We start from the raw sequence: 12,398 nt of genomic DNA on the forward strand, positions 1-12,398 counted from the left end.
GTTTGTTTGACGATGCTTTCTTCATCTAGACAAGAATTCAGTGGAATGGAAAGAGTGGGCAGGGATGTGAGCTCATTACCAAGTAGAGGCCCGACCTGGGCATGCCATTTGATAGCACTGAGCTCCTTCCCATTGTTCCACAATAGGAGCTCGACCTATGCTTCCTTCCTTGCTGGATGTACTGAGTCAACACATTCGTATCATTGGTATGTGAGAATAAAGTTCTGTAGTTTGTTTCCTCCATCTGTTAACCCATCCAGCACTTCTGAAATGTAAAAAATAGTCACAGAAAACACCTATTTTTGCCTAATCCCCCCTGATGGCACCATTGGTGCAGTGTTGGGGTGCACGTATTAGACAAGAGCCCGAACTGCTGCTTGACCACAGCCCCCGTCCTACTTTCTTTTTCTTTTGACACTTGGTGTCACTTATAACTTAAACTGTCTTTGGATTCACTACCCAAGCAGCATTTGAACTTGCAAACCTCCTGCCTCAGCTTCTCAAGTAGCTGGACTTATATGTTGAATATGCCCAGATGTTATGTTGCTGCTAAATATTGTTATACATTGCAAATATTGATCATGTCCTTGTCTTTTTACATTAAATCACAGGTTTCAGAATAGACCCCTCCAATACATTTTCTGTGCTAAAAAAATAGTATTGAAGAACAGGTAGTTTTCACTCTACTAGGTAAGAGATACATAGCTTTGTTTTTTGTATGTATGCATACATGTTCATGTTTGTACATGTTTATGTTTTTGCATTTTTATATGGAGACCAGAAGTCTACCCCAGTGTCGTTCCTCAGGCATTCTCCTCTTTGCTTTTTGAGACAAGGTCTAATGCTGACTTGAGCTTGCCCTGTAAACTAAACTAAGCTGACTTGCTACCACCTCTGTCTCCATCTCCTCAGTGCTAGGATTACAAGCTTGTACCATGACACTTTTTAAAAATGTGTGCTTTGGGGATACTTTTTCTCAACTATTTCTCTGGTTTTTGTTTGTTTGTTTGAGAAGGATTCTCATTGTGTTGCCTAGACTGACCTTGAGCTCCTTAACTCAAATGATTATCTGGCCTAAACATTTTTCTCATTTTGTTTGCTTGTTTGTGAGACAGCGTTTTCCCTGTGTAGCCTTGTAACTTACTCTGTAGACCACCAGGCTAACCTTTCTCTCCTAAGTACTGGGATTAAAGGTATGTAGTTATTTAGAATCCGAAACCTCCATAAATGTGGAGTTTATTGCATTCTTTTGCAGATGCCTTAGTCTATTTTCTGCTACTATAATAAAACACTTTAAATTGGGTAATTTATAAAGAACAAAAGGTTATATCTCATAGTTCTAGATACTGAAAAGTTCAAGACAAAAGTTCCAGCACATCTGACAGTTCACCACTTTTAAGATTTCACACACCTTGATGTTGTGTACTCCGATGGTAGGGCAGAAAGGCAAGCTGGTAAATGCTGTCTGAAGTCTCCTGTGTAAGGGCTTTGGTTGGGTCCATGAAGGAAGAACCCTCATGGTATAATCTCATAAAGACCATGTTTTCACACAGACAGCACCTGAACTTTAGAGGGAACACATTCAAGCGTGTGACAACTGACAGATGTTACTGTTTTCTGAGCTTCCAGTGGAACCAGGTTTACAGAGCAGAACAGTTTCTTGGTATTTGCTATAACACGTTAACAAACAGAAAAATGAGAAAGAAAACAAACGAGCGATTCTTCTTTTAGCCCGGGCACGTGGGAGAGCAGTGGGGTCCACAGAAAAGGGAGGAAGTAAGATGAGAGTAGCAGCTCATGTCCCCAAACTCTGCATGGTCCCGTTCTGGCCAGTAGAACAATACAAGGCATGAAACTAAAATGATATTGTTAAAATAGTCCCTTTTGGATGAGGCCAAGGTTACCGTCTTGCCAGTAATTGAGACTTCTGTAAACAAACAAACAAAGATGGGATTTAAGGCATGTGCCACCATGCCAAGCTTAGGAGCCCCAATTGTTAGCTTGCCACAATGTAAGATGTGGGCACCTGAGCAGGTTTTGTCCAGAAGGTGGGTCTGGTACTAATCTTGAGGGATGGGGTCTCAAATAGAGTCCAAAGTGTTTGAGCTACATTTCTATTATCTGCAAGGGGATGAAGATAAAGAAAGATTGAGGCTGGCTAGATGGTTTACTGGGTAAAGGCAGGTACTGCCAAGCCAAGCAACCTGAGTCCAATCCCCAGAACCCACATTTAAAAAAAATCTAGGGACAGGAATGTGTACCTGTAATTTCAGTGCTGGGAAGGTAGTCAGGAGGGCCCCTAGGTTTTGGTGGCCAGCTGAATCAATGAAGTTCAGTTTCTGTGAGAAATCTTATCTAGAAAAAAAAGTAAGGTTGAAAGAGATTGAGAAAAGATATCTGACATTGACCTCTGACCTCCAGGTAGACAGAGTACCTGTACACAATGAGTAAGCACATTGATCCTGAGTCTCACTAATCAGTATAGCTTTTTCTTTGGGGGGTTTCTTTCTGTACCCAAATAACCACGGGGCATTTCTGTGCCTTCCCTAACCTGTTTTAGCTTGAAAACAACTAACACAGAGACCTGGTATTTTTTTTTTATCAACAAGCTGCAAGTCCAAACTGGGCAGGTTTTAAGCTATTCTAACTCTTTAAGGCTGCCTATTTCCCATCCACATGGTCCTTTATCTTTAATCTGAGTCTGGCCTTTGCTTGTTCTGGTCAGTGTGTATCCTCATGCTTGCTCTCTCATCATGATCTTGGGGGAATCCTCTTGTTCTCTCCATGTGGTTTCTCTACTTCTCCTTGTGGTTCTCCTCCCACCCCCATCTCCCTGGGAGCCCCTCCACTGGAATGGGAAATCCCACCCTAGTCTCTTCTGCCCAGCTAATAGGGCTGATCAACTCTTTATTGAACAGTTAGAGGGTGTTGAAGAATAATTTTACAAAATGTTGAGACAGTAATTCTACCTGTACTCAACTCTGCCAGTATAGAAACCAGCATTTGAGTAATACAAGGATAATCTACACAGTGCACAAAAACATCACTCTAACAAATCAGTACAAAAATGCAAATCAAAACACATGTGAAATGCCACTTTAAATTCATCAGGCTGGCTCATATGAAAATAATAATAGTAACAGAAATGCTGGAGAGACCACTCAGTCAGTGGTCAAGAGCACTTGTGCTGCCCTCTTCTGACCTCTGCTAGCACCAGGCATGTTTATGGTGCTAGACCTACAGGTGAACAAAATACTCATACACATAACAGAACAAACCTACTCCCCTCCCCCCAGAAGGAGCAGATGCAGAGGAATGGCACACTATGACTGGAAATGTGGAACAGCATAGCCGTGTGGAAAACTGTGCTGGCCCTTCAAAAACTAAGCATTGAATTGAAGTAAAGTCTACAACATGACGACCTACATGAGCTGAATAAGAACAACATTGGTAGCCGTCAACCCTAAGCTTTGAACCACAGGAAGTGAAGGAATGCTGAGAGCTGAAGAAATAGTTTTCCCAAAGAAGAGCACACCAGTTAGTTATCCAGTACCAAATGGTCAGCCCTGAAAACATACATATAAGTAGCATTATGTAGATGAAGCAGGTTATACTTACATATTTAGGAATATGTGTGTGTGCCTGGGAAAGAGAAGGAGGAAATAATTATCTTAAACATTAAACAAATTAAAAAAAACTGTCTAAACATCACATTCTTGATCTTGCCAATGTATTATTTACAAAGCATGCAAATGACCCAGGGGTCCATTTAAGATTCAAAGGATAAGCAAAATATGGAAAGCAGAATATTAATTAGCCCTAAAAAGGAACAGAGGGACTGGAATGATGGCTCAGCAGTTTAGAGCCTGCATTGCTTGTGCAAAGGACCTTAGTATGGTCATAGGCATCCGGGTGAGGAGCTCATAACCGCCTGTAACTTCAACTCCAGAAGCTCTGACATCACCTTCTGACCTTCATGAACGATTGTACCCATGTGAACATACCCACACAAACTCACAAAAACACACGTACATGATTAAAATAAATAGAAATGAATATTATAACCTGATTATTGGAGACAGACTGAGTAAAAAGTCAATTACAAAAAGACATTATTTCTGATTCCTTTTGCTTGCAGTATTATTCAAGTTATGGAGACCGACAGAATGGAAATTGTGGGCATCTGGGGAATAGAAAATGGGAGCTGTTGTTCTAGTAGGCTTAGAGTTTTGTTTTACAAGATGAAAAAATATAGAGATGGATAGGGGTAGTGGTTGGTCAATAATTTAACTGTACACCTAAAATGATACTTTCAAAACATTTATTATGAAAAGCGGCTACAACGCTGAGCGAAGGAGGTAGGAACCGGATTTCCAGAAGCAGCTGGGTAGGCACTATGGCTGGGAGCACCACCATCGAGGGGACAAAGCGCAAGATCCAGGTTCTGCAGCAGCAGGCTGATGATGCGGAGGAGAGGGCCGAGTGTCTCCAGCGGAAAGTGGAGGGAGAAAGGCGGGCTGAGAGCAGGCTGAAGCTGAGGTGACCTCCTTAAACCGCAGGATCCAGCTGGTTGAAGAGGAGCTGGGCCGCGCCCAGGAACATCTTGCCACTGCTCTGCAGAAGCTAGAGGAAGCTGAAAAGGTGGCTGATGAGAGTGAGAGAGATAAGAAGGTGACTAAAAACTGGGCTCAAAAACATGAAGAAAAGATGGAACTCCAGGAAATCCAGCTAAAGGAAGCAAAGCACATTGCTGAAGAGGTGGCTGTAAGTTGGTGATTACTGAGGGAGACTTGGAACGCACGGAGGAACGCGCCGAGCTGGCAGATCCCGTTGCCCAGAGATGGATGAGCAGATCAGACTGAGGGACCAGAGCCTGAAGTGTCTGAGTGTTGCTGAAGAACTCTCAAAAAGAAGACAAGTATGAAAAGAAATAAAGATTCTTACTGATAAACCCAAGGAGGCAGAGACCTGTGCTGAGTTTGCTGAAAGAATGGTGGCCAAACTGGAGAAGACCATTGATAACTTGGAAGATAACCTCAAGTGCACCAAAGAGGAGCATCTCTGTACACAAAGGATGCTGGACCAGACCCTGCTGGACCTGAGTGAGATGTAGACCCCCCATCCCTGCCCTGCGGCCGCTTCTCCCTCTCACCTTGACTGCCGAGGCCAGCCTCCCTGAAGCTGACCTTGAAACTGAGGACTGATCTTTGTAACTGAAGGCTGCTTTTCCTCCTGCCACCCCCTCTACCCCTCTTGTCTTTTTCACAAAACTGTGTCAGCCTCTTCCCAGAGTTCCAGCCTGATGGGCTGAACACCTTTGGGAACAATATTTAAGGGAATGTGAGCAAAATGCAAAGTGTCCTCAGTGCAGTTGTGATATGCACAGTGTGATATCTTTTTATCTTAGCAACCATTTTTAACATTCCGAGCATTTCTGCAGCTTGGAGCAGCACGTTTTAGCCTAATGGCTGATGTCTCACCATGGAGGAGAAACACAGCAATGGGCCTGCCTTACTGAGAGCCAGCAGAGCTCAGTCAGGCTCCACTGTGGGAGACCTCAGTGCTCTGCATCAAATCTTAGCCAATCAACAGAGGGATTCCAGAAACAGCCAGAAACAGAAAACATTCCGGGCTGTGAAGGTTTTCAGCTTTGATATATTTGAACAACTTTACACTTAGCTTTTACTTTTTCCATCAGATGTGACCAAATCAGACGGTAAGGCGTCTGAGATGCCTCCACCTCCCAGGGCCTCATGCATGTTAGGCAAGAGTGCTACTGTTCAGCCCCGGCCCTGAGCCTAGACTTGTCCCAGCGCTACCCCTTTCCCAACTGCTCAAAAGTGGATCATGCTGCCCCTTAGTGTTGTGGCGACCTCTTAGTGTCCGCCTGTCCCCAGGGGAGACAGAGAAGGAGAATGATGTTTGTGCCACTGATTTAGCCACACGAGAGTCATCTCGTCGCCCTTCCCTGAAGCTGCTGTCTCTGAAGTGCCATCTCACTGTGCTTTGTATCAGTTAGGGCTGGAGAAATCTCGACTAAAAAAGAACTTTTAAAATTTTATATTATTTTGAAATTTTGGTTTTTGGGGGGTTAGGTTACCTTGGCCAACCCATTGGCTGTGAGAATTCTTTACAGTCTAAGGGTAAGTGGTATGCTAATCTTTCAAGGGTCCCCACACAATTGCCATGTTCAGGTGGTTTCTTGTCAGCCTGTTAGGTGGGCACCCTGCAGATTCCTGGCTTGTCTGTGCTCTCCTCTAACCGGAGAAAGGGAGCCCTGTACTGCAACTGTTTTGATATTGAATATTGACAAGAGACATTTTGAATAAAAAACCAGTCCCTCCACAAAAAAAAAAATTATTATGTAGAGATCAGAGATTTATGGGAAATCAGATCTCTCCTTTAGTTCCAGGGGCTGAGTTCAAGTCTTCAGGCTGGGCAGAAAGCACTTGTAGCTGCTGAGCCATCTCACCAACCCCAAAAGGATATGTTTTATTACACCACTCCAAAAGGATACATTCTGTTACATGTTTTTATAGTAAGAAAACTGCAAGCCAAGTATGTAAAAGAGCTATTACCTACCATGTGCAAGGCCTTGGGTTCTAATCATTTTTGAAAATTAAGAATAGATTTTCTTTAATACTAAAGAATGTGTTTTAACAGTTCCTCTCACTTCCTCATCTGTAACATGAAAAACTACCTCCCCAATATGAGTCCTTTGTGCTCCCTGTGGTTTCATTACATAGATGACAGTGGCAAGTCATCTCTGTGGGAATGACATCCTTGCTAAGAAGGTATACTAATCAGCATGCCTGTAATCCCAGCAGTCAGGCCAAAGTAGGAGGATTGACATGGGTTCAAGCCTGAGGTTTATAATGCGCTCTAAGCCAGCCTGAACAGTAGAGTGAGAGTCTGCCTCAGAAAGAAACCTAAACTAAGAAACCTAGTGTACAGTAATCTGTGGGTTTTATATGTATAGGTAAGTGATTTTTAAACAGAAGATTTTTAAAATCAATTTTTAAAAGTACCTAAAAGGACACATAGGGAAAATGCAAAATCAAAAATATTTAAGAAGGAAAGACTCAACATATGTTAAGGCACACTATTCTTGTGTAGCTGAGATCAGAGTGATAAATTGCCTAGTTCCACTGGACGAATCTCTAGAGCAATTCCAACTTGCTTCTCTGAGGCGGAGGCTTCCAGATTGGCAGGAACCTCTGCAGAAGGTGGTAGATAGGCCTGGTCCATGCCACAGCACTCCTCAGATGAGTAACAGGAAGTGAGCTAGGACAGGAGCTCAGAAAGATCCCCTGTGTAAATTAGTGTGGGATAAAGGTCGAGTGAGTCATCCAGAAGGGTAAATGTTTTTCCTGCCTCTAGGGATTAGGTCCTTGAGCAAAGCTAGTTCAATGCTAGTCATGCGCTCTTCCATGTAGTTGCACCTTCAGCCTTGGGAATTTTCATTTAGTGGTTTGTTTTGTTTGGGTTTTTTGTTTTGTTTGGTTTTTTTGTTATTTTGCTTTGGATCCGATTCCTTGATATTTTTTAATTCTTTTGAGAGGCAGATATATAGCCATTTGAAATAAAATATTTGAATCTTCATCCTGTTCTGTGCATCAAAAGTACAATGTGCTGGGTTTGGTGGCCCATTGCCTTAATCTCAATACTCAAGAGGCTAAGTTAGGCTGATCTTAGTGATTTCCAGGACAGCCAGGGCTACACAGTGGGACCCTGGTTTGTTTGCTTATTGTTTTTTAATGTACAAATGAATCAGAGTTAAGTTAAAAAATACTCGAAGATGAATAAAAAATTTTTACAATCTTTGATATGAGAGGAGGCCTTTTTAATTATGAAAATGTTATTAATATATGTTTATTAAGCAACATAGCTGTCTTCATTATGATGTTGTAATATATACACTAATTAATATATTCCAAATGAGAACACTGACCTGGTTTTTTCCCCCTGTGGATCCTATCCAAGCTGTTTCAGAAGTTAAAGCGGTTTCAGGAATGGCACCATAAAACATGTTCACAGGTTTTGGGAGGAAGTCCTAACTAAAAACCAGAGCCCACATCAGCTTAGTGAGGAAAGGTACACACTCACCTCAGCTCTTCTCTTCTGTGGCTACATTAAATAGGCCAGTCTACCTCAAAGTGTTCGTGTTTACATGATGTTTTACTTTTCACTTTTCGGGGGGACGAAAGCTTTTGAACTTGTGATCCTTCTGCTTCAGCCTCCCAAGTGCTGCTTTACTTAAACTGGACTTTAAACATAAGAATGCTTACTTCATGCATGGAATCATAAAAAACAAACAGTTACAAGGCGCTCACTGCTCTAAAAAAGAGCTTCCACGAATTGGGAAAGATGGTTTGGGAGTTAAGAGCAGCTCCAGGGGCATCTGGTTCTCACTTCTGACCTACAAAGGCACGAGGCATGCATATGATACATGCTGTCAAAACTCATAAGGTAAAATAAATAAATCTCTTAATTTTTTAAAGCTTCTAGTAACTAAGAAGAAGGAATATCAAGTCACAGTGGATATTGTATTGTGCAAAGGACCTAATTAAAAAACAAAATCACCTCAGCATATGAAAGAACACTCAAGTACATTTTGTTTCTTCTCCTGGCTAACCCCCCTGCACCCCCCCCCTCAAAAAAAAAAAAAAAAAAAACTGGGGATACAACCCAGGATCTCAAAAGTAGATAGGCAATTGCTCTACCGGTGAACTTCCCTCCTCCCCACCCCCCGTAGCTCTACTTTTGATGCTTAATTATAGAATGCCCAAAGTACACCAAGATGGTCATTTTCACCCATCAGACTGACAACATTTCATCTTTGGCAACTGCATGACTTTTGAGGGAAGCAAGGATTTGGGAGGGTAAGCACATTGTAATTACAGACGAAGATTTTGATCTAAGAGTTTACATTTAGGACCATCCTAGACCTGCCTATAACTGCATGCACAAAGCTGTATGTATATAGCGAGCGTGATTCATTGTGGTGGAGTTTGTTTGGAACAACCTGATTGCTCAGAGTAGGAGAATGGTCTTTCATTGTTTGTCTTGTTGCTCTCTCCAGGTAGGAGGAGCAGGAAAGAAAGTCATATGAATTGATACAGAAAAATTCCTTGATAATGTTACAGAATGAAAAAAAAACAAGAAAGAAAACATTTATCCTGTGTAACATGCACCCTTTATATTTAAGAGGGGGGATTTATTTAGAGCATGTGTGCTTATATAGGGGAACTCTGGAATCAGTACGTAATACAAAGTCTTTTCTGGGCCCAGGGGTGACAGTAGTTACAGTGCCAAGTTAACAGTCAGATCTGCTATTTGCAGCTTTTTCTAGGTTATTTGGGACTATAGATCATTGAGACACACTGCAGGATGTGTTTAGGCCTTGCTGGCAGCAGGGGGATCAGTCTCTCAAGGATTGAATGCTGGCAACTTCTAACTAGAAGCACTTGCTTTTTTTTGTTACACAAAGGGCACCTTTAGCAAGTCAAGTGCCTAGGTGCAGTCACTCTGGAATTCATGTCAGATAAAATGGGTCTGCTGAAATTCTGCTACAGTTGATTTTTTTAAGGCTATGTAAACAAATTTGAAAATTTTATCAATTACTTAGAAACAAAAAATGAGCATGTATGTCACTTAGGATTGCTTAGGAATTTCATAAAGTCATTGTTTCTAATAGCTGAGTAGTACTCTGTTGTGTAAATGTACCACAATTTCTGTATCCATTCCTCTGTTGAAGGACATCTGGGTTCTTTCCAGATTCTGGCTATTTTAAATAAGGCTGCTATAAACATGGTGGAGCATGTGTCCTTGTTATATTTTGAAGCAACGTTTGGGTATATGCCCAGGAGTGGAATAGCTGGGTCCTTAGGTAGTACTATGTCCAGTTTTCTGAGGAACCACCAGACTGATTTCCAGAGTGGTTCTACCAGCTTGCAACAATAGAATGTTTTTTTTTTTCTTCCACATCCTTGCTAGCATCTGCTGTCACCTGAGTTTTTGATCTTAGCCATTTTGACTGGTGTGAGGTGGAATTTCAAGGTTGTTTTGATTTGTATTTCCCTGATGACTAAGGATGTCGAGCATTTCTTTAGGTGTTTCTAGGCCATTTGGTATTTGATTTTTAGTTTTCATTTCATGTTTTTTACAACTTCCCATTTTTCCTGCTGTTTTCCCTGGAAGATTCTTGTACAAAATTACAGCCTCCTGTCATGTAGAGATGACTGTGTTTGGTGAGGTCTTTGTTATATTTTGTTTCATGGCATGGTCTCATATATTTATGCTGGCCTTGAACCCTCCGGGCAGCCAGGAAACATCTGAGCTTTCATGTGAGCGTGTGGAGGCCAGAGGCTGATGTCAGGTGTCTTCCTCAGTTGCCTTCCATCTTCTTTTTTTATATTTATTTTGTGGGTGGGTGGAGTCCTGTGCCACAGCATGCATTTAGAAACCAGAGGACAGACAACCCATGGAGTCAGTTTTCTCCTTCCACCAGTTGTTTTCCTGGGATTGAATTTAAGTACTCCAGATTTGTTGCCCAGCATGTTTTTGAAATTAGGGGCTTTTGAAATTTTACTGTCTTAGCCTCCAATGTTCACTATTATGCTCAGCTTGGAATTGTTAGTTTTCCTTATTTGCTGGTGACACAGTGAAAAAGAAGCATGGCAGCCCATACCTGTAGTCCCAGTGTTCAAGAGCCAGAGGCAGAAAAAATGGTACAAATTTTGAGGCCATCCTGGTCCACATAGGGAATTCTTAGTCAACTTGGGAGGGGTCTACACAGCAAAACTGTCTCAAACAACTACGATAACACAGTAAAAATGGAATTTAGTTATTTAGTTTACATTTTATCATGTCATCTTTACTGAGTACCTGTGTTTACATAACGAAAAATGTCACAAAATAAACTGTCCTATGAGAACAAATTCCCAGTCTACACCTTATAAAATTTTGTTACCCCCGCCCCCCTTTATTTGGAGACAAGGTGTTACTCTGTATCTCAGGCTGATTTGGGATTCTCTCTGTAGTTTAGGCTGACCTTGCTCCATTCCAAGTGTTGCAGTTACAGGCCTGAGCCACCGCACCCAACTGTTCTATTTACATAAAAACACGAGCACAACAGTGATTTCAAGAGCTGTTTCAGTGAGACTGGCCTTAATGGGAAGGGGCCGGATGTGCGATTCATCCTGACTTCCAGGCCTTCCTTGTGCACAAGAAAGACCAAGACTCTCAAGTGGGCGACATAATGCAGATGCTAGTATTCTGGGGGTGCCCTTTGTATATAAAGTTTTACTGACAAGTGTTGGTTATATCTACAACATGTAAAGTTAGATTTTGATCAAAGGCACCTGTTTTGCCAGCCAGCATTGTAGTAAAAAGTGAAATGTAGGGAACGCCAACCAGTGACTGGCCCAGCTTGAGTCCCATCCCATGGGCAAGAACCAATCCCTGGCACTATTAATGATATTCTTAAGCTTGTAGACTGGAGCCCAGCTATCATAACTGTCCTGAGAGGCTCCACCCAGCAACTGACCAAAGCAATTCAGAGAACCACAGCCAAACATTAGACGGAGGTTTCCTATGTTTAAAAGGCAAGCACTTCACTGACTGATAAATCCTTCTTGGACTACCCCTTCCCATAACATCCAGAACATTTAGAATAGTACTTTATACAGAAGTAAAAGGAATTGTAAAGTCCTGTTTCTTTACTTGAGTTTTTATTCACTTAACAAAATATTTTTTAAGATTTATTTATTTATGTGAGTGCACTGTAGCTGTCTTCTGACACACAAAGGAGGGCATCAGATCCCATTACAGATGGTTGTGAGCCACCATGTGGTTGCTGGGAATTAACTCAGGACCTTTGGAAGAGCAGTCAGTGCTCTAACCACTGAGCCGTCTCTCCAGCCCTAACAAATACTTTAAGTATCTAAGAGAGACATCAGGTAGTAAATGCCATGGCTGACATTCCACTTTCTTTTTATTATTTATTCACTTTACATCCCAGGAACCACACATTTGTTATTTCAGCACTGGGGAGGTGACAGGCAGCTCAGGTACAAAGGTCCAGCCTGGGCTTGGAGGAGGTGTTCCTGAGAGAAAGGGTGTTTGAGAGTGGAAGAAAAAAAAATGACTCAAAGTCAATTTGGAGGTTCAAGCTTACTCCTGTGCTGTGCTTGTTCAGAGACAGTTTTTCTTTGGAGATCTCCAGATAGCTCAGCTGTTGCAGAGCAGAGGCCGGGTCTTTGATTTACATATCAGTTCAGCTATTTACTCCTGGTTGGTTCCCTTTTGATGATCGCTGCACCATAACCCTAGCCCCCTGCTTCTTAGAAAGAGACAACCTTCTTAACCTTCAGAGACCTGCCTGCCTCTGTAAGTTC

At 42.0% G+C, this 12,398-nt stretch overlaps 1 protein-coding gene and 1 pseudogene across 2 annotated transcripts in view; both read left to right on the top strand.

Annotated features, from left to right (window-relative positions):
• The window catches only part of ABHD12 (abhydrolase domain containing 12, lysophospholipase), a 69,285-nt gene that overhangs the window by 21,004 nt on the left and 35,883 nt on the right, over positions 1 to 12,398 (top strand). The gene's annotated exons all lie outside the window — the stretch shown is intronic.
• Positions 4,397 to 5,113, top strand: LOC308427186 (annotated as a pseudogene). The gene has a single exon. The product of its transcript is annotated as an uncharacterized misc_RNA (transcript).

The sequence above is a fragment of the Micromys minutus genome, assembly GCF_963924665.1.
Source record: "Micromys minutus genome assembly, chromosome: 11".
In the NCBI taxonomy this organism is placed as follows: Eukaryota; Metazoa; Chordata; class Mammalia; order Rodentia; family Muridae; genus Micromys; species Micromys minutus.